The sequence below is a fragment of the Canis lupus genome, chromosome 18 (genome assembly GCF_011100685.1).
Source record: "Canis lupus familiaris isolate Mischka breed German Shepherd chromosome 18, alternate assembly UU_Cfam_GSD_1.0, whole genome shotgun sequence".
Lineage (NCBI taxonomy): Eukaryota > Metazoa > Chordata > Mammalia > Carnivora > Canidae > Canis > Canis lupus.
Window position 1 is genome coordinate 28,908,387 of NC_049239.1, and position 23,887 is coordinate 28,932,273.

General features: G+C 36.9%; 1 protein-coding gene across 6 annotated transcripts in view; it reads left to right on the top strand.

Moving 5' to 3' along the window:
• Positions 1-23,887, top strand: part of LRRC4C (leucine rich repeat containing 4C) — a 1,155,661-nt gene that overhangs the window by 835,258 nt on the left and 296,516 nt on the right. The gene's annotated exons all lie outside the window — the stretch shown is intronic.

Sequence of the window (23,887 nt, forward strand, 5' to 3'; positions counted from 1 at the left end):
TGGTATGTGTGATGGAGCACGTATCATGATCTCTCGTAGCAGTAATCATTTGTTTGGTGCTTCCTAATTTAAAAGTACTCTCAGGTATGTTCTTTCATTTCCTTTTCACAATATTCCTACCAGGTAGTAAATATCATTCCCATATAACAGGTGGAGGAATTGATGCTTGCCACCTCACCGAGATAGTAATTAGTTATCCCTTTTAAGCAGCTGATTTTAAAGAACCCCCATATTTTGTTTGTTCCTATTTCAGGCTCATCTCATACCTCAGCTTTCCAAAATAAGCAAAGCAGAAAATACAGACAAAAAAAAAAAAAAAAAAAAAAAAAATCTACCAACAGTAGGGGAAATAACAAAAAATAAGCAAGCAGATTAAAATATAACTTTTCTGCTTTACTTATCACAGGAGATATTTTCTTGAGAGTATTGAAAGGATCAGTATTACATGAGATACTTAAAAACTAATCCCTATGAAAATCTTATCACTTGCGTACAACCGAGACCTAGAGGAGGAGTTTACCAGCTAGCCTCTTTTGAGCATTTATTGTAATTGTCTTTGTAGTACAAGTAGTAGCCAGTTCTAGGCTTAGAGGAAAACTCTCCCCTATCTGACACCCAACAGTCTTTGGTTCTAAGAAGATTACATTTTACCATCCTGTATATACTTGGAACGTGAAAATAATGTGTTGCTTGCTCATTCCTTGGAAAATTGTCAAAATATTTGCTGATACTCATGGCCATCAGCCAGAAAATAAGATATTGATGACAGATAGAAAGAGCTCTGTGTTGTAAACAAAGAAGGATTCTGTTGAATGCCAGTTAAAGAGAGGCAAGACCAGTTAGGTGTGATGCATGAGAACATACAAGATTTCACTCCACCATCCTCAATGGCAAGCACTAGGACCAAAAAAAAAAAAAGTAAAAAAAAAAAAAGTAAAAAAAGTAAAAAAAGTAAAAAAAAAAAAAAAAAGGTAAAAATAATAAAAAATCATCTTCATGTGCTGCTAAATTGAGGTATCCCTGCAGTTAGCATCTACTGAGTGCCAGCTTTGGACCGGGCATATTAAAAGCCCCATCTCGTTTCATCCTACCATTTATTTCATAGATGAGACAAACTGAGAGTCAAAGTAGATTTTTGAAAAATAAATAAATCAAAAACTTGTACAATGTTATGTGGCTAATGCATGACAATTCTGGGATTTTTAAACTCAGACCTCTTTGATGGAAGTCCCTCTGGGTTTCCCCCTAGATTAAGCAATCTCAGACGTGAACAATTTTAAAGAAAGCCTTCTATCTGTCTTTTACCAAGGGTGGTTTTCCTTCCGGTCCTTGAGTTTGCTTTAATCCTTGTCCTTGCTTTCGATTTAATTGCTTTTTAGATATAGGATTAACTCTCTTCAAGGAAAAGCAATTTAAACAGACCAACTATTTGTTTATATTCAGACTCATACCTCTAGTAGAAGCAAGGAATAATAGAGGTCACCTTTTCAAATGCTTTTGTTATACAGATGCAGAAAATAAGATTTTCCAAGATCACAATTAGGAAAAAAGTAGGCATGAACCCAGGTCTCCCATATCCCAAACCTGCATTTGGAAAATCATACAGTGATCTCTTACCTCAGTCTCTCCACTAATTATTTCTCATAACAGTTCTGCAAGACAACAAACTTTGGGTTTTCTTTCTTGACAAATAAAATGATAGATTAATATCAGTTACCTATGAACATACCCTTCAAGGAATTCACAGGTGACAGTCTGTGATTCGAACATGAGAGTGGGTTTGAAAGAGCGTAGTGTTTACCTGGCCGCTTGACCTGACCCAACTTACTTCTCCCATTTGACCATAGATAAATATGATCAGATTGTCCCATGACACATACAGACCATCTGCACTCGGCCTGTCCTTGTCCTTCCCTATCATATTGCCCCTCTTCAGGACAACCACCACAGTCTGTAATTGTCAAGTGGTTCTGCTTTGTTTTGCTTTGTGTTTTTGCATATTGGCCATCTCTCCTCTTAGAGTGTAAGGTCCCGGAGGGCAGAGACCCTGGCTGGTGGGCTCAGAGTGTTATCACAGTCAGGAAACAGAAGCCAGCACGCAGCAGGCCCTTCTGAAGAGTAGTTGAATAACTAAATATATTAAAAAAAAAATGAATGAATGCTTAGTGAAAGACATTTGTATACCATGGTCTAATAATTATGCTGAGTAGCATATACTCAACCAATAGGATTATAATGCAGTGCTTTCTGTGAGTGCTTCTAGGGACAACAAGCCGTCACAGTTTTTATGACTTATAAAGTTAGGGAATGCAATTCTGTTCATGGTCCCTTTTGCTGCTTGTAATTATTAACCTTGGGCATCCCGTTCCAATCCCAATTCTGTTAAATCGGTAAAATGATAAATAATAGACTTTTAAGAAAAATACGGGCTTGAGAGTCATAATCATTCTTTGTAACAAAAGCAAATAGTAGTGAAAAGTATTTTAAAAGTGTGGATTTTCTTTTCCCTTCTACTGAGCAATATAATTGCCCTCCTTTGAAGTAGCCAACGTTAACAGAATGGAGAATAACTTTCCAAAGCCTTATTATATTTCAAAAGTGTCATTACACCAAATCCCTCCAATACTCCCACTTTACCCTTGAAACATATTGATCTGACAGTGAAAGGTTATGTAAATTAGTCCTTTGTCCAGGGAAGAGCCTCCCTCCAACGCGTTGGTCTTTTCCTTTAATGTTTTTTTTTTCTTTTTTTTTTTTAACTTTTATTTATTTATGATAGTCACAGAGAGAGAGAGAGAGAGAGAGAGAGGCAGAGACATAGGCAGATGGAGAAGCAGGCTCCATGTACTGGGAGCCCGATGTGGGATTCGATCCTGGGTCTCCAGGATAGCGCCCTGGGCCAAAGGCAGGCACTAAACTGCTGTGCCACCCAGGGATCCCTCCTTTAATGTTTTTAATACCTTTTCACCAGATTGCTTTGGGTCCCAAAGTAAACATTAAATTTACTGTATTAACCAGAATGGGGAAATAAACATTCTGGACTTGGATTCTCTTTAGTCTTGTTCCACTTGGGCCCCCAAAATTGGATCTCCACCTATAAGCTGAGTCAGAGAGGAGCAGCAGCCTGGAGCCCACAGCATAGACTCTGTGTCCTGGACTGTCCTGCAGCTGTGCCTTCTGCAGGGCAAACATTTCCAGAAGCCACAAGATAAACCCAGGATTTTTAATTAATTAATTAATTAATTAATTAATTAAAATAAAATAAACCCAAGATTTTGCTCACCTAAATGAGGACTTTAAAAACCCATTCTCAGAGAAATATACTCCTGTAGTCTAGATTAATATTTACTTTGGATTATTTTTTATTTCTATTTTTAGAAACGATGATAGATGAGTAAATGATGATAGATGGCTGGTGAGTAAAAAAAAAAAAAAAAAGAAATACAGATTTTTAGAACAAAAGAAATTGAGAGCTCAGAGAACTCCACACTCCTGTATTTTAAATAAGGAACAAGAAAACCAGTGAGACAAAGTAACTGGTTCTCAGGCTCATAGTCAGTGGCCAACCAAGATCCAAATCCATGGGTCCAAATAGTTTCCCAAACTGCTCTTTTTCCCCCCCAGGCACCTGTGGTATAAAAGTGGCTGCTAAGGACTTCACAAGGACTGATTCCCTTTATGAACTTTCACAACCGCATGGAAGCTAAAACAAAGGAAACCAAAAAGTCAGGTGCCAATCCATAAAGAAGCAAGTGAGGAAGAAAATCAAACCATATATATATATATTTTTTTTTTTTTAAAGTAAGTAGATATACTATTGGAGGCCTGTCTTAAGAGGGAAATAATATGAGAGAGGACCTCAGGGATCACAGTTGTATTGTTCTGATGACAAAGGTAGACTGATGGCATTCCTGCAAAGGAGAGAGTGTTGCTGACAAGGAACAGGTTATGCTACCCAAGCCAGATCCTCCTGCCCCTTATTAGTTTCTTGCCTGGAGGAAGTAACTACTGAATGAAAAGATAAGCAGTATGTTCTGAGTTAAGTAGTCTGATTTTTATTTTTTCTTGATATCCCTTTCTTCCCAAACTCCATAGTGCCATCTTCAAGCGGAAGGTTTGTGGCATTGTCCTTCTCTACTTAAAAGGATATCGTTTAGGAAGACTAAGAATTCTAGAATCAAAACTGAAATAGACCTTCAGTGGCATCCAGTTCAAACGTCTCATTTATAAAAGAATCCCTGAAAAGTAATAGAACAACCGAGAAAAAAAAAATGAAAATAATGTGTGAGCTAACTGGGCTGATGGTTTTCAACGTGGGTAAATTAGGCTGCTATGCCCTAAGATCCTGTACGAAGGGAAATTATTGCTGGAATTTAAAAGGATAGCATAAAGCATCGCCCCATTTTTTTTGTACAATGTGTTCAGTGGTGGCATAAGCTTGCTGACTCACTTAATATATATTAATTAAGTTGATCCTAGGACAGGATAAATAGGAACACACTTTGTAGGATGTTTGTATAAGATGGGAAGAGTTTAAATGCCTTGTGATATTTATGGCCTTTCTTTCCTCCCAAAGCAAGACATGCCTGCATTCTTCTATTTCAGAGCTTTGTGAGGCCAACGGCCTAACACAATATAATCATTCACACTTTGTAGAGCATAATGTGCCACGAAGAGGAAACATTTGAACCCGTTCATTTCACATTTGTTTTTAGATTTCTTTTTTTTTTTAATTATGTCTCTTTTTGTCAATCTACAGCTTTTGAACGTAGGCTGATAAACTATAGATATTTATAAAATGATGTTTGTGAGAAACTGAGCTGGGAGTGAACCTGAAAATATTTCTCCTGTGTTTTTAGCGCCTTCTTCTTTTTTATTTTTTTTTTCTTAATTTACTTATGAGTTTGGGATTAAATAACAATCAGTTTCAAAAGATTAAATAACCAGGCAGGTGCACCCACATGGACCTATGTACATATATGAAATGCAAACACACATGTGTGCACCCCTACGCTATCGGTTGCTATGAGAGTTAAATCTGTATGTCAACTCACGATGCTACTTGCACTCACCCGTTTGGTCAGACACCAGTCTAGATATTGCTGTGCAGGTTTTTTTTTTTTTTTTTTTTTTTTTTAATGAGATTAACATTTAAGTCAGTAGACTTTTGGAATGCAGCAGATTTTCCTCCGTAATGTGGGTTGTCTTCATCCAATCAGTTGAAGGCCATAAAAGAAAATTCTGAGGTCCCCCACAGAGGAAGGAATCCTGTCTCCAGACTGCCTTCAGACTCAAGAATATAACATCATCTCCTGCAAGAATTTTCAGCCTGCTGTCCTACCATGCAGATTATAGACTTGCTAGCCTCCACAGTTGTGGGAGCCAATTCCTTTAAACAAATCTCTCCCACCCTTCTCCTTCTCCCTCTCTCTCCCTCTCTCTCTTTCTCTCTCTCTCTCTCTCTCTAAATATGTGTGTGTGTAAGTGCGTGAGTCCTCTGACACAGTTCCCAACTTATTTAACCAAATACTGAGACTTCACCAGATAAGGCGACTTTAAAATGCAGGAGTAAAGTTACCTCCTTCTACATATGCTGCCCATTAAACCTGGGGTCCAGTCCACCGGGTTCCACCAATGCTTCCAGTGCAAACATCCGCTCAAATCCTTGCTTAGCTGAATGTGCACACCCTCACCCAATCTAGCTTCAAGGGCAGAACATTGTCCTGTGCTAAAAAAGGGGAAAAAAAAAAAAAGAAAGAAAAGAAAAGAAATCACAATAAGGGGCACCTGGGTGGCTCAGTTGGTTAAGCTTCTGATTCTTAATTTCAACTTGGGTCATAATCTCAGTCTTGAGATCGAGCCCTGTGTAGAGTCCCACCCCCGGTGGGAAGTCTTCTTGACATTCTCTCCCTTTCCCTCTCCCTCTGCCCCGCCCCCTCATTTGGACGCTCGTGCGCGCTTTCTCTCTCAAATAAATAAATAAATAAATAAATAAATAAATAAATAAATAAATTCTTTAAAAGAAAAAAAAGAGAAATCACAATGATTTCAGGCCTGGTATCCTGAGAGAGAGAGATATCTATATTGCAATATAGCATAGCTTGGCCTGGCTTTTCTGTTACCTCTGTGCTTTCCACAGGGTATATTTCATCCGGAAATGGTACGTTGGCACCGCTGGGGTCCTGCCAGAGTTTTGACAATGACAAATTTCTTATTACACTATTGTCTATGTATATATATGCTCTCCCCTCATAATCTGTTTATGTCTATTTGAGAACATGTTTGAAAATACCCAGCTCTCTTGATTCTTGAAACATATGGAGCCCTACCTCGCAAGGCCTCACACTTACCTGGGGGGAATAGAGCAGGGCCAGTGTCCAGGGTCCTGTGCTCAGGGATCCTGTCCTGATAACCCATCCTGCCCCCTGCTGACCCTCCCACCATATATATCTGTTATGCTATACTCTGACTTTTGCTGAGCCATCCTATGAGCTACTTATTAGTAGCATTGTGCTAATATAATAAAATAAAGATGCATCTGAAATAATTGTTATCCCAGCACACTCCCTAAATAGTTGATGGGGTGGTTCAGTCTAGTTAGGAATAATGATGAATGACTCAGAAGAAGAAATCAATCACAGAAGTGAAGCAAAACAGGGAATGGAGAGAAGAAGAGATTTTTAAAACAGAAGAGGAGGGGAAAAAAGGCTTTGCAACCTCCTCAGAGGCTTTACCCTCATATACGAATATCCAGCTTCTCTTCTCTCCTCCCCAGCTTGGCTTTGCCACAGCTGCCTGAGTCCACCTGCCGACCACAAAGCAGGGGTCAGGAAGCTCTGGGAACTTGGCAGCCCCCCCGCCCCCCAAACCCAAGACACAGCTTTCTGTCCTCAGTAGTGATGGCGAGGCTCCATGTTTTCCTTGATAGAAAATTGAAGCTCGTACGAATCAAGTCAAACATTCATGCCTCATCAAACAAACCCACAGTTTGTGAAAATGTAAATGATCATATATTCATTTGGCAAATTAAACATGACGCCTTCAGGCCCATGACTTGAAAGCATTGTGATTTAAACTGAAATGAACAAAACTGGTTTTGGAGGAGAAAGAGAAAGGAAGTGAGCAACGAGATACCAAATAAAAACCACTGGGAATGGGTTGGACGTGGATCTTGAAAGGACAATATAGAATGAAGGGTTCTAGTGCATCTGATCAAGTAGCCCTTTGTTCCTTGAGCATTTTGAAGATCTGTGCTTTCCTAGCACATATCCTGGAAAAATGTGTAAGGCTATGCTTGAAGGAGGTGGCGAGGGTTCATCAAGTTGGTCACCATGTCCCATCCCTTTAACACAATTGCTTATTCAGGATAGGCACAGAAGACAATTAAAGCCAGTAAATCTTTTGTTTCTCTTGCTTTCATGGATGTATCTTGCAAGAAGTTGCTGTGGCCAAGTTCAGAAAGGGCGTTGCCTGTGTTTTCCTCTAGGATTTTGATGGAATCTTGTCTCACATTTAGATCCTTCATCCATTTTGAGTTTATCTTTGTGTCTGGTGTAAGAGAATGGTCCAGTTTAAAGAAGCTGTGGTCTATGTATACAGTGGAATATTCCTCAGCCATTAGAAACGACAAATACCCACCATTTGCTTCGACGTGGATGGAACTGGAGGGTATTATGCTGAGTGAAGTAAGTCAATCAGAGAAGGACAAACATTATATGGTCTCATTCATTTGGGGAATATAAAAAATAGTGAAAGGGAATAAAGGGAAAAGGAGAAAAAATGAATGGGAAATATCAAAAAGGGAGACAGCACATGAGAGACTCCTAACTCTGGGAAACAAACAAGGGGTGGTGGAAGGGGAGGTGGACGTGAGGTGGGGGTGACTGGGTGTCGAGCACTGAGGGGGGCACTTGACGGGATGAGCACTGAGTGTTATGCTATATGTTGGCAAATTGAACACCAATAAAAAAGAGATTTACATCATCAGAAATACAAAAAAAAAATTAATGTAAAAAAAAAAAAAAAGCCAGTAAATCTTTGCCCTTGTTTGATGACTACCAAACAATACCCTTTGTTTCACAAATGATCTTCTAAAAGGATAATATGAGGCTCTCTGGTCCTGTGACTACATTTTTTTTTTTTTTTTTTTTTTTTTAGCCTCGAAGGGGCTTTTGGATGGGATAGGCCTAGGAGTTCTAGACATAAGAATGATAGCATTGAAGAGAGAGGAGCCTGCTCCTTAGTATCATTGGGTTGATTCTAGCAGAAATCAACTCTACATTGTTTGGCATTTGGAAGAGTCAGTAATTCTCCCTTTTTTACCCCCTGTCCTTTTTGGGTTTCTATTTTAATGATCAGTAAAATAAAATCTCCTAACTGAAAGGATTTCTATAACTAGATAATACATATTTATTCTGTGTGTATTTCTGTCTCCTCCTGCCCTTCTTCATGAGCTCTTTGAGAGCAAGAAAACTATTACCTGTCTGCTTAGCCTCATACGTTCACAAAGCAGAACACCTGGCCCATAATTAGTATTTAGAAATACTTTGTTGAATTTCAGTTAATTTACATCAGGGTTCATGTTAGTTTTAACGTTATGTGTATTTTCTTTAAAGGGAAAGAATATAGAATCGGAAACGTACGCCTTTAACTTAGATAATATCTAGTCATCTGGACTCTTTGCTGTCTCTGAAGTTTAAAAGCTTTTTATGAACTTCTAGTTGTCCCCAGATAATTAAGATATAAGGCACACAAAGTGCTCCTTGCCCCACTCCATCCTTCTTTGCCGTGGGTATTTGATGTGACTGTGTGTGGGCAAGATTTTAAATAAACTCTCTAAGTTATGGATGGAAGAGATTTTTAATTTCACCTCCATTGGTATTATCAATATTTAGTGATTAGATATCATAGACTAGTATCATCAGGAAGGTGTAATGTTGAGAGGCGGGGCACCTGGTGGCTCAGTCGGTTAAGCATCTGCCTTCAGCTCCGGTTATGATCCCAGGGTCCTGGGACTGAGCCCCACAACATGTCAGGCCCCCTGCTCAGCAGGGAGTCTGCTTGTCCCTCTTCTTCTGCCTCTTCCTGGGCTTGTGTGTGCACGTGCACGCTCTCTCTCATTCTCTCTCTCTCTCAAATAAATAAAATCTTAAAAAAAAAGTGGGGGGTAATGTTGAGAAGACTTCGGTTTGGATGATTTACAAAACCACACTGAAAATACAACAGACTTCCTTTTCCAGAAAATTATTTCGTCTTTCAATTTGTACAGAATATTCAGAGATTTTTTATGGACACTTAGAATAAAAGGACCCACTCTTAATAAGTAGGCTAACTGCTCTTTTTCCTTCCCTCCCTCTAACTAATAAAAGGACCCACTCTTAATAAGTGGGCTAACTGTTCTTTTCTCCTTCCTTCTCTCCTTCTCCCCCCCCCTTTCCTTTGCTTTGTACCTCATATACAAATATCTGGCTTCATACATATCTATCTTTATTGTAAGACCCATGCCCAATTTTCAGGTTTTACTCTTTATTTCTGATATCTCTTTCTAATTGATCATTTCCCACCTGTTACTTACTTTAAAAGAATGATTCCTACCCAATAGGAGGTTCTCTGTGTGAAACTACACAGAGAAATTTTTAGGAACATTGTTCTAGCACAATGGGAGGGGTGCTAAGTGGAAAAAGCATTGTCTGTTCCAGACACTGAGATAAGGGTTTCCATTAGGAGTTATTTCATCAAATTGTCAAACGGATTTGAGAATTAAACTGAATTACCTCTAATTATTTATTGAGCACTTACACTAAGCATTTTATCCGCATTAACTCATTTCCTTCTCATGGAAACTTTTGAAGTAGTTTCTTTTATTATCTCCATTTTGAAGAGGGAGGAACCAAGACTGTGGAAAGATATATATCTTGCCCGGGCCACAGCTAGTAAATGGAAGACCTGAAATTCAAAGCTAGGTAACTGGACAAAGGACTGTGCTTGACTTCACTTTACTAATTTATGGCAGAGGCAGCCTTCAATCCCAGATTGGTCTAAGTTGAAGTCCATATACTCTCCATAATCCTCTATGAACCCACAGCAACTCTGAATTCTCTTCTGGCTTTGCCATGAGTAGAAACTGGTTAACGCTGAAGGATCTCAAGAAACTCCCCATCAACAAAGATTCTGTTCTTGTTGTTGTTGTTGTTGTTGTTGTTGGAATCTATGCCCATCAGTATAATCTATTAAAAAAAAAAGTTTAGGATTGAGCATTTAGTCACAGAAATGCCATTTGTAAGATTCCATTAACCATAGTCATGTTTGCCTTGGAAATAGCATTTGGGATGGGGGCCAATAGAATGGAGCTGGAAACAAAGTTCTCGCATTGTTCTTTCATATTTTGAGGAAATGTTCTTGGTTGCTTCAGTACCTCATTACAACCACGTCTGTAGCAAGAGTTTCTTCATTCTTTCATCCATATGTTCATTCATTCCCTCCCAAACCTACAGTACTGTACCCTGCAGGGCTTTACATCCTGGGGGAACGCAGGGGAAAAAATGGACAAAGTCTCTGCCCTCGTGCAGCATCTTTTCCAGTGCATGCCTGCATCAAAAAGGTCTAGAGATTTTTATTATATCCTTCAGAGGTGATGAAATATTGGTGAACTAATTGTTGTACCTCAGCTTATTGCACATGCATTAAAATGTGGTATGACTGTGGACTGAAGAACACAGAACTTTCTTTAGGCTCCGGCTGGTGCATGAGGTACAATAATAGAAGAAATTCCATCCAAATCATCCAGAACATGGTCTCAACTAATGAAGGTATTCTTTCTCTGGGAACTACTTAAGAAATTTCATTAAAGTCCTTTTCCTCTCTACCTTTTCCATTTTATTACCAATGAGCATAACATGTTTTCAGTATCTTCACTATTCATGAGCTGATTTTACTATCAAGCATAGGCATTTCTTAGTCCCAGTTTCATCCTATTACTCCTCTTCCTTCAGATGTTAGCTTTTGTAGTAGAGTAACCCTATATGGCTAGCAGGTAGCACAGTGTCTGGTGTATAGTATTTGCTCAAAGAATAGAAGATTGAATGAAACTGAATTGGAGTAGCTATAGATGGTCCCTCTGAGTCTACAGACCACTTCAGGGAGGAAAGTGGGATTGAGATTTTTTTAAGGAATGATAAACCACCCTAGGTACTCCAACTGTTGAAATGACTACTGCAGCTGGCTTACTGCTTGCTATCTTTTTTTTTTTTTTTTTTAAGCTTTCCTCCTGTGAAAGTGCATTGCTGCTGAAAGGAACTTGATTGTCAGCCAGAGAGACAGTGAAAGCCTTTTGTCGATCTCCTACCCTCAACATTCCTTGCAGGCTCAATGCAAACTTTGCGCCAAGGACTCCCTTCAACTTTCACTTGGCGCAAACAATTCAGAAGGTGAAGGGTTAGTTAGTACACAAGCAAGTGGCTTGTCTCACTCTGCAGGGCCGACCACAGGGACCTCTCATTGTGAAGGCTTTGTGGGATGGACATTCCGTCTATGGCAGCAATGTTCTTCCTAAATTCTGACTCCCAAGTAAAGCTTTGTAAGTCACCATTTTTCTTTTCTTGTAAAGGTTCTGCTTTGTCTCTAATGTATCTACTCCAACTCAAAGAATGGAGAAAGGCAGCTTTTCTGGCTTGGATGGATTGACTGTATAATGTAATCATTAAATGTCTTGAAACTGGGTCTGAATTTGAAGGTGTTAGAAAATTCACAGGAGGCCATTCTTTGTGTGATTTTGAAATTATTTTCAATTACAGATTAGAGCACGGCAGTGTCTGTAATATCATTTAATGAGCCATAATGCTTCCTTTTGTCATTTTTCCCCTCTGATTGAGATGGGCACCCTTGAGCGGCCTGACAGATTCCTGAGTGCTGACAATCACCACTCCAGCAGATGAGAAGGAGTACAATGATGCTGCAAATGAGTGCCAATGAAAGTGATAGATCTTTAAAGTAAATTGCATAAGGCTTCCAAATTGGCTGTAATTGGTATGTATTCATCAAATTTTGAATTTGGACACAATAGTAACAGAAAGTTAGTACTAAAATGCCAAATAAGAGAACACTTATACAAGTCAGTGATTGTGTCTATGTATATGGAGAGAGGAAGGTCACAAAACATGTATTCGATGGCTGGTGTTCCAGATCCAGAGACAATTAATATGAAGAGTCTAAAACATTTATATTTTGCACTGTGTGCATGTGTGCTTTAATCTGCATGCTTTCGTCTGTTTATCTAGACTGTTTTCATTTCTCTACCTATACATTTCTAAAAAACATACTAATAAACTATAACCACTCTTAGGAAGGGATATTGTACTAGGATGTACAAACAAAAACATAGGAGTAAGTTTACCTCTCATTTCTTACTCTTTGAAGCCAGATAAAGGTGAATATATTAAATATAGCAATGGTTTAGTTAGGTTGACATCCCATGGGAGTTTTTAGGTTTTTGAAGTGATGGAGAATTCTGTATCTCAACTTTTTTGTGTGTCGTTGAAATAGATGTGTATGAAAGAAAACAAATTTAACCCAGAGAAGCTATTTCATTTTAACTCAGTTTATCCATTGAAGCTGAGCCTGATGGGTGAACCAAAGGCTTGGAGACGAAGTGGGCAGAGAAGAAAGATGGCAGAGGAGACAGGGGAAGAGGGGAAACTTTACGGACAATGGAAGGGGAAGAAAAAATGATGAATGGTTGCAGTAGCAAGAATACGTGTTACAAGCAAAATGTAGATGATGTTAGAAGATAGGTTTTAGACACGTTATAGACAGCCTTGAGGGTCATTGAAGGAGTCTACTATGATTTAGTGGGTGTATCAGGTTGTAGTAAATATTTATATGAGTAACAGAAAACCCAGAATTATAATGGTTGAAATATATAGAGGTCTTTTTCTTTTGCACATAAACAGACAGTGCATGGCCAGTAGTGAGGATTCTATCATCATTAAGGACCCAACTTCATCATCCTGAATGTATGGTTTAGAGCTTTTTATCTTCTCTGTCCTTTACACATTATTTCCTAGATGTTGTACAACCACTTTTATTTGCACTCTTTTAGCAAAAACATGTATGTCCAAAAAAGGAAGGGCAGGGGTAATTTTTGTTCTATTTAGCCACACAGATAGGTAAAAATTATGAGTTACGTTGTTGTAGAAGAAAAGGAAAATAGATACTATGAGGAAATATGATTTCTGAAAAATTAAAATAGAAAATTTTATACTGCACAGTATTCAATCTTTGGCTATAAATGATGATTTTCATCAAAGAGAGGGATGCATCAGGAAGGGAGACCAGTTAAGATTCTCTTGGGACAGTCCTTTGTTTAATTATTAATACTCAAGCTAGGACACTGAAAATAGAATATTCTGTGGATTGACGTTTCACTGAAGACATGGTGATAGCAAAATTTGGGGACTCTCTGCTTGCACGGTGTAAAAGAACTGAAATTTTAACTCTCCTTTTGTTTGCCTGGCCAGCTATGGTGATATACCCAAGAAAATGACCGTAAAAGAGGAAGTTTGATTTAGGTTGGTTGAGCTGTGAAATGCCTCTGGGACGTTCACATTTGCTCAGTGTTCACACACCTGGGGTGCAAAGATTAAGGATGTGAATTCCCTGCTCTGAAGAAGATCCTCAATCTAGTAACAGGCAACACTAAGCTGATTGTATGAAGGTTTTGTTGTTGTTGTTGTTTTTGTTTTGTTTTAATAGAAACATGTGCTTTCATCATAAAATTATGATATTTCCATCTCCTAAGTATATATTTACGCATGGGGTACACTTTCTTATTAAGGATATATTTCCGTAGTTCTCTAATTGTCTTTTAGAATCTTTCCAATTGTTTTCTGCTTCATCTCTATCAACATGCAATTTATTTTATTGTGCTTACCCCATTCTTTTTAATTTTTTTTCTGTAGTATTATCCAATTAATTTTGAACTTTGAGAACAGTACCCTGCTATCCTCTAGCATCCAAAGCATCTTTTAAAATTTTTCAGGGTAATCATTTCCTACAAAGCTACAAGGCCTTTCCTTCTCCCTCTATGTCCCTACATGTACTCTCTTTAAAAGCCTTGAAAATACTAACATTTCTCCAACATAAGTCTGAGTACAGATCTGCTTTTATTGATACTATTATTGGACACTGCAGAGAATATTTCAGTCTTGAAGACAGGAGATTTTCTTCTATTATTATTTCTTTCCCTTTGTCATTTCTTTCATTGTGAGACTCCATCAGATGTTCTTTGCAGCCCTTAGATCTATACTTCTTCTGAATTAACAGCTCCCATATTTTCTATCACTTTTTTCTTTAGCTCTATAATCTGAAAGCTTTTCTTGATTTTTATCTTTCAGATTTCCAATTAAGTAATCAGGTTCAGAATTCCACTCAAATTTTATTGATAATCATATATTAGATTCACAGGATCTCTTACATTGTAAAATGATATCATTGCTTTTAATAAGTTGCTACAATACCCATATAGATAACTTTATTCTGGGCTAATAACATTTATTCATCTGGAGAGTTTTCTTTAGTGTTAATATTTTTTCTCAAATTTCTGTTAATCCTTAGTTAATGATTTATGTCTTTAAAAGGAAGAGCGAAGCTGATTGATATAGATGGCGGGCATTGGTTTCTTCTGCAATTGTGCAGGCATTTTTCCCCAGGTAGCCTCTCAAATGAGAGGAGGTCATATACCAGTAGAATAAAAGTGAGAGATGTTGGTCTCAAGAGTGCCTAGTTAGGTACTGAGAGGATGGACTAATCAGAGATAGGGTAATTCCACACATCCTAGTTAGAGCATTTACCATGCATCAATCTCAATGCCACCTTTACATACTAATATGGCCATTAATATTCATCTCCATGCAGTTTAAAATTTGCAGATAAAATGAGTTGGCCAGCACAGAGAAAAAAAAAATATGGCCAGAATACAGTTCTGCACTATTTATTTCAATTACAGGTCTGAGGTAAAAGTACCAATGTCACCAATACAAAGAGTTGCAAAGGGACATTTAAAGGAGAGCCTCATACAAGGTTTTGATGAATTCTGGAGGCAACAGTGTCTGCAAAAAGAGAATATGCCTGGGGAAAGGTGATAGAATGGACCTTTTTCTTTCTGCCATGGGAGTGTGAAATGAAATTAGCACTCAGGGAAAAGAGAATAAGGACAGATGAACAGTTCAGGCATGGAATACTAAGTACATGGGAAATAGGAAGCCATTATCTCCCCATTTTACCTTCTCTTCCTCTCTTAGGGAATCTCATACTTATCACTGAAATAAATAGGGTGGAAGTACACTTTGGGAGTATTACGTAAGTCTGGCCATGTTGCCCAGTTTCCTGCCTCCAGGCAAAACTCTGGTTAAATAATTCTGGACAGATGGATGCCTATCCTTGGAGAGCAGGGACACAGTTAGGAGTGAGGATGGACACAGAAGCAGCATGTCAGCTTGCTTCCATCTGGAACTAGTGAATACCTCATTTTGTACAAAGGCAGTAACCATGCTGTTCACATAACACTCTGCATGACTCCATGTGGGGGGTGGGCTTCGGGAGCATTATATTTCCCATATGGTCCAGGTAAATTGTATTTTAAGGCCATGAATTTGTCACCTGGTGTCATTTTTGAGGTAACTTACTTTTCTACAAGTGTGGACAACTGGTTAAAGTCACTTAACCTCCATTTTTGTTGCTGCAATACACGTGACAGATGACCTTCCCATGCCCAATACACCCAAAACTTTATGCTGTTTCTGACACACTGTTCCCATTGAATGGATAGTGAATGACATCACACTTTATCCCTTCAAGCTTGGAACCACTTGAGAATTTACATAGAAATCAAATAGCAGCTTTACTACTATAGTAGTATTAAAATATTAAATATTTTATTTAATTTATATATATCATACATATATAAAGATATATTGAGAATAAACACATGGATTTTGTAAAAAAAAAATTCTTCAAGCTTAGTCCTTGGACCACCTTATATAAGAAGGAGTCTGCTAATTAGATATGTATCTGGAAAGATTAAAAAATTAAATATTTGCTTCCTTACATTGGGCCCTAATAGCAGGACTAGAAAGGGATGAGTATTCAAGTATTTATATAAAAGATAAATGTAAGGCTTGGCTTAAGTCTGTTTACCACATCGAAACAAGATTTTTAAAAATACATACAATGTCAGGGTGGGAAAGCCCATAAAGGAAAACCAAGAAATGCTGAATTTCACAAATTCTTTCTCCCATTGGTACCTTTTCAGATAAATTACTGTATTCAATAGGGTAAAGCAAGTAAGTGAGAGACAGGCAGAAATCTCTTCCCAATACCCAAGTTAGCAGATGTTACTGTAGATGCAAAAGTAGAGTGCTAAAAGAAATTTTTAAAACATTTAAAGTATTTAAAAATGTTTCCTCTACTTGCTACCTGTAACTCAACCTAAATCTTTCTCATATTAGAAAAGATAGGAGAACACAAGTCAGCAAGTGTGACACGATTATAGGGATATCACTAAGTATTATCTAGAATAGCATTTTAACTATAATGAGTTACACATGAGCATTACAACTACCTGATAGCTGTTGGTGACAAACCCTCACTTGTCTAAGCCAAAAGAATGCTACCTAGGGATTATTTCATAATCATATTATAAAACACTAGGGGGAGATTTTCCAAAGAAAACAGTTAAGTCAGAAGAATATAAAATGTTTAAGATAGAAGAGCCAATAAGTCTCAAAGGTCTTCCTTTTCAATACTGCTCACTGAAGAATAACCATGCTACTGGAGTTTTTTGCTATTGATAGCTACAATCTTTTAAACATCTTTATTAAAATATAATTCACATGTCATAAAATGTACTCTTATAAAGAATGCTTCTCAGTGGCTTTAGTACACTCACAGAGTTATACAAACTAACATATCTAAATTTTGAAGATTTTCATCACCTCCAAATGAATTGTATCTCTTAGCACTTATTCCCCACCAAACACCCAGGCATAAGTAACCAATAATCTACTTTCTTCCTCAACAGATTTCTTTACCGGGAGCTTCACATAATATACAAGTATAAATCATTTTATTTGTTACTAGGTATGGTTTGATACTACTTTGTGAGATCTTCATTCTTCTTTTATCATTAAGGATATTGATCTACGTAGTTTTCTTTCCTTGAAGTATCTTTCCAGGTCTTGATATTAGGATAATTTTGGAATCATAATGGGGGATGAAAATGTTCCCTCTTGTATTTTTTGAAAGTTTCATATTAATTGAGTTGGTATTAATTTTTCTTTCAATGTGTGGTATAATTCACCAGCCATATGGGCCTGGGTTTTCCTGCATGGAGATTTTTTTTTTATTTTTTTTTAAGTTTTTTTTAAGTTTTTATTTATTTATGATAGTCACAGAGAGAGAGAGAGAGGCAGAGACACAGGCAGAGGGAGAAGCAGGCTCCATGCACCGGGAGCCTGATGTGGGATTCGATCCTGGGTCTCCAGGATCGCGCCCTGGGCCAAAGGCAGGCGCCAAACCGCTGCGCCACCCAGGGATCCCAAGATTTGTTAAATTATTAATTCAATCTCTTTAGTTGTCATTGAAAATTCCGATTTTTCTATTTAATTTTGAACCAGTGTATGGGACATATGGGTAGCTCAGTCAGTTAAGCATCTGTCTTTGACTCAGGTCATAATTCTGGGGTCCTAGGATCAAGTCCTGCATCAGGCTCCCTGCTCAGCTGGGACTCTGCTGGAGGTTCTCTCTCCCTCTGCCTCTCCCCCTGCTTGTGCTCTCTGTCTCTCTCTCAAATAAATAAATAAAACCTTAAAAAAATTTTTGAACCAGTATAGTAGTTTGTATCTTTTAGGAATCTAACTAATCTATTTTTGACATATATTTATTTATGGTGTTCCCTCAAAATCTTTATTATTTTGTAAGATTGGTAGTGATGTCCCTTTTTTCATTTCTGGTTTAATAATATGAGTTTTTTTTATCTTTTTATCTTGGTTATCTGAATAAACTTTTATCAATTTTAGTATCTTTTTCAAAGAACCAGTCTTTTATTATTTGTTATTTTTCCAGTATCTATTTTATTTATTTCTGATCCAATCTTTATTAATTTCTTTCTTCTGTTTACTTTGAAGTCAGTTTGATGTTCTTTTTCTAATTTAAGTATTAAGTTAAGCTATTGGTTATATATATATATTATACATTATATTTATATATGATATAGATAAATTAAATAAAATATTTAATATATTTTTAATACAGGCATTTACAACTAACTTCTCTCTGAGTACTATTTTACCTGAATCCTGTTAATTTTGCATGTTGTATTTTAATTTTCACTTATCTCAAGGTACTTGCTAACTTTTTGTGATTTTTTTTCTTTGACTCTTTGATTCTTTGAAGTGAATTCATATTTGTGAATTTCCCAAATTTCTTTCTGTTGTTGATCTCTAATTTAGTTCCATTGTGGTTGGAGAACATACTTCACATGATTTCAACATTTAGATATATTGAAAAATGCTTTATGACCTAACTATAATATTTTGAGTTATATAATATACATATATAATGGGTGGCTTTGGCTAAATGATAATATTGTTTCTATTGTACTAAGGAAATACCACTCTACTCTTATTTACATATTCATCAGAAACCTATTCTTTGTCTCAGTTTGGAAGCATAAGTTTGAGCAAATCACATAAGATCATTGGACTTTTATTTCTTTAGTGTCTGAGCTAATATTTGTATCTATATCAATAATATTTTAAATAATAAGTATTTATATTTATGTATCTATTGTGTTATTATATATGTATATATATATGTTTTATTATACATTCTTCTTTTTCTTCTTCTAGAAAGGACAAAGAAACATATTTATTTATTTAATCCTAAAAAAAAAAAAAAAAAAAATCCTAATGGACAATCAAAGTATTTAGCACATATACACAAAAACTATGGCCTGGAAGTTCATTTGCATCAATAACTTGCCTTTTATCACTACCCAGCATGAAGATCATATATATATATTAACAAAGCAAGCATAAATATAGACAAGAAGAGTTAAGGGAGGGAAGGGCATATTTTATGAATGGGTCTTCTTCATGACCTTTGTCCTACATCTGCACACTTAGAATAATGAAAGATCGCTATGACAACATATTATTGGTGCTATTTATTCCTGATGATGACTACAGTTAGTGAAGCATATAAAAAGTAATGCCCAATCTGAAAAGACTATGCTCTTAAGGATAATTAACCAGAGTTTATTGAAGACCTAAGGTAACTGCCAAAGTGGAGATTAATCTTGAATTTCATTTTCTTCAGTTCTCACAGGGTGACCTCTGAGAATTTACTCCTTAGATGTAAATTATACATATATAATATATAAATAAATATATGTCTCCAGATAATTAGCTTTCATTGAACTTCATTGTTTTTCTTTCTCTTCTCAAGAGTGCCTACTATATTTATTTTGATCAAATGTGTAATTTTATTTTATTTTATTTTATTTTTATTAAATGTGTAATTTTAAAACAGTGCTACTCCCCTTTCACTAGTGATGCCATTATATGAATAATAAAAGCATCAGAGTTATATTAGCTGAAAGTATTACTCCTTGTTCATGTCTAGAGTGGAACATGTTTTCGTGGAATCAGAGACATAATTTTAAGTCATAAGGAACTGGCTAAGAAGTTAGTTGTCAGAACTTAATTCTGCTATTAACTAAACAAATGACCCTGGGAGATTTCTTTAACTTTTGAGCTCTAAATTTTACCATTTAAAATAAGGGTCTTAGATTAAATAATCACTAAAAATTCAATATTAAGTATTTTTTTGACTCCATAATAATAAGTAGGAGTTAAAATGAAGGGATTACTCTGTTTATTTTGGTCTTAAAAGATAGCTGCCTTTTAAAATCCAAAGGCCTGGAGTTGTTAGGTTATTTGGTTGGTTGTTTTTGTTAGTTTTTTTTTTTCTTAGTTAAGTGAGTAGCAAATGCAAACAAACAACATAAAGATCCACTCCAATGTCTTTGTCTGGGGAAAAAAAATCCACTCCAGTATTTGGAATACTTAGAGCTGAATGTTTAGGAGGTGAAGAGAAAGTAGATCAAAAGCTGCTGGGACTTTAAGTGAAATGTCTCTTAGCTCTTATGGATTTTCTAGAAACATTTCAGTAAGTTAAGTAGGGCCTTGTGGTACCGAGAGAGTAATAACTTCGCAAAAGTGTCTAGAATGTATTTGCCACCAGTGTGGATCTTTGGCAGGCAAGTTCATACCACCAAGGGAGATCCATGTTCTCCACATGTGATCGAGTTGAAATCCACACAGAAGTCTTCACTTGTAGGAGAGAGCTTTGCTCAGATGGGAGAAATATCCAAAGTTCCAGATCTTTCTGCTTGCTTTCCAAACACAATTTTCCTGAGTCTTATATTTATAATTTAACAGTCATTTCTCAAGCCATATGTGACATTCTTTTGTTTATGCAATAATAAAAGTACAGACAAGCAATAGGACCCTTGATTTGTTGAGAGAGCCATACCATATAAAGTTAAGTTGATATTAGCAATGGTCCTATGAACTCAAGTGATTTACTCCAGAAAAATAAATCCATCTAAAAACAAAACACATACCAACAAACAAAAAACTAGGCACCTGAGAGGTAGCATTAATTCATTCTTTTCTTTCTTTGATGGTTTTATTGCCGCCATGTATGTAACCGATGCTGGATAGAATTACTTCAATTCAGTTAAATTCAACACATTTATTAATTACAAGATACCTATTGAGGAATGGTTTGGCAAGGCAGCTGTGATTCTTATCATTCTAAAATCATTATAACATTAATAATTGAAAATATTAAGGCAGGATTTAGAAGAATGAACTCTGGTATTAGCCTGCCTGGGTTCATTCCAGGCTCTGTCATTTATGACTTGTGTACTTTGAGAAATTCTTATAACTCTTGATCTTCAGTTTTCCCATCTGAAAAAAAAAAATAGGTTAATGATACCATCCACCTCCTGTTGACAGGAAGACTAGATTAATTAATGTAAAGTGTTTCAATAGGGCTTGGAACACTCAAGGAATACTAGCTAATTTTATTCATCCTTTTATCCCCTGAAAGGCCTCCTTAAATGATTCTCCCACAGTAAGGCTTTAAGCAGAATTTGTTGTATTGAATGGAATTCAACTGAAAATCTCTGTTAGGAGACTAACCCTTTGGTAATATAAATTTTATAACATATAAAATTTCAGATTTTTGTATATTATGTTTCTACAAATGAACAATACCAATGTGCCCCTTAATGGTGAAGGGTGGTTAATGATGCATGGAATATACTTATTCTCAAAATGAGACTGGCACTGGAAAGATGGCTGGCAGAAAAGTGTGCTAAATAACAATTTTCATTTTTTCTGCGATTTGCCGTTACCTTAGCAATGTGCATCCCATAGGTGTTCATTAAGAGTAAAATGGTAACACTTCAGTTTAATTAATATTTAGTGAGCTGTGTAAAGACTTGTCTGCCTCTTCATACTGAGAATGGCCAACTGGCCGTGGGGGAGACCAGTATTTGGAGACTGGGAAGGTGCTCAGCTTGAGAACATTTCCCCAGGGGATATATGAATAAGTAGAGTGAGTTTCATCTGTGACATCGTTTCGCGAGACAAAACAAAGTCATTGTAGGAGCATTCCTACGCAAAAGGCCACACTTCTTACCAGGAACAGTGATTTGCTTGAAATCTATATTCCTAATAGTAACTAACCACACCTATGCCACAGGGAGTTTTACGGATAGATTCAGGAAAATTCTGGGGCATTTTGTTGTTGGTGTTGTCACAGTGTTGTGATCTTTCCCAATTTCCGGGAAAAGTTTTATGGTGGCAGGTTGCAGAGGTATAATTTCCTGGTACAGTAGACCATTGCTGTTCTTTATCTGGAGAAGTGCACAAAGTACAGACTACAGCCAGATGCCTGATTGCTCATCAGGCTCAACCAGCCCTTCCTGTAAGTCTCAGGCTGCCAATTACAAAAATACTTGTGAAGAAATTAAATGTGTAACAATTCATTTCAAACGCAGTAACTTTGAACATATATAGCAATTTTATATTGGAGTTTATGAGTGGAGTCATTCTTGTCTTCTACATTCATCTCCATTCTTTGGGCAAATTACTTACTTTTTTTAGATCTCAAAATCTTGCAGCTATATCGTGGGGTTTCAGCCATAAGAGCATAGGCTCTTTGAGTCGGAACGTATACTAATGGTCACCTACCCTCCTCCCTCCCTCTGAACTGAGATGTAAGATGTGAGAAATGAGGTAGCGTTAGCAAGGTCATGAATTATCAGCAGAACTGAGATTGAAATACAAATTTCCCCAGCAGAAATTCAGTATCATATCTGTTGCTCAAAGCTTATTTGATCTCCATAGTCACCTTTAGGTCTAAAATTTGCAGAATATCCTTCAACTCTGTCTCCCAGGAGCACTCTATTTTATCCCTTGAGACAGAGCTTAAAGGTCAAGTTTTACCGAAACTTTCCCCAGTTGCTTTAAGCATTGATAGTGGATTCCATCTCTTTGCTTCTATAGTATTTGATTCTTATCTCCATCACAGCATTTATCTTACCACATTTCAGTTATTTATATATTGGTCTATCTCCCCAGCTGCACCTGGAGTGTTTTTGCTGTCTGAAATCTCTAGGGTCTTTTTTAGTACCTGACTTGGTAGTTGGTACCTATAAATGTTTTCTGAATGAGTGAATAAATCATGTCTTCACCTGGACCCTGCACTTGATATTTACTCAGCTTTTCTTGCCATGGCCATGAAACTTCCCCAAGAACTCGTGACAAGAGTCAAATGCATGCACGTAGTAACTTTGTAATGAGGTGCTTTGTACTCTTGTAATGACTCTTTTATTGAAGAGGTAGTAGGATAATTCATCTCATTATGAAACACAATGGGGCACTGTATTTTTTTTTTTTTTTGAGAAAATGGATCCACCATCACTTTTACACAACATTTTCAATTTCTGGAAAATTTTTACATCCGTTGTCTCATTTGATCTTCACAACAAGCCTATAATATAGACAGGCACAGATATTATTATAGCCTTCTCAGAAATGAGTTCAATAAGACTCAGATAATTGAAAGGATACAATTTGAATTGAGGTTTTTTGACTCCAAATTTAGTTCTTGTTCAATTCTAAATGGTGCCCTTTTTAAAACATTTGAACTCTCCAGAAAGATAAATCCTCAAATGAATCAGTTTTCTAAATCAGTAAAGGCTCTTTGGGTTGCAAAAGGTAGGAACCTAGCTCATCTTGCCTTAAGCAAAAGACAGAATTTATTGTGTCACAAAAATAAATAGTCTGGAGATCTAACTTCAGGTACCCTTAGATCTAGCAACTCAAACTAGGTTACCAGAAATTATTTTGTTTTTTTCATCTTTTGGACCAATTGGTCTCTAAGTTGGCTTTAAACTTGAGCCCTATCTCCCCCCAGAAGGTGAACAGCTACAGTTTTACTCCAGTCTTGCAACCCAAAGAATGGCAGTTGAGCAAATATCTAAGATCTGACATTCAGGGGCCCAGTTTGGGTCATACTTTCATCACCACTAACACAATCACTGAAGTTATAAGACTGGAGTCCTGTGACAGATGGCAACTGGATGAGGGACTGATTCCTGGATACTATGGTGACATCAAACTCATCAGAATGACCTAGAATAAAAGCAGGGAAAGACCACTCCCCTGGTGGAAATAGAAGTGCTATACCCAGGAAGAGGAGAGATGCATCCTGGACTAAGGAAAACAAGAGTTTCTACTATAGTCTCTTTGAAACT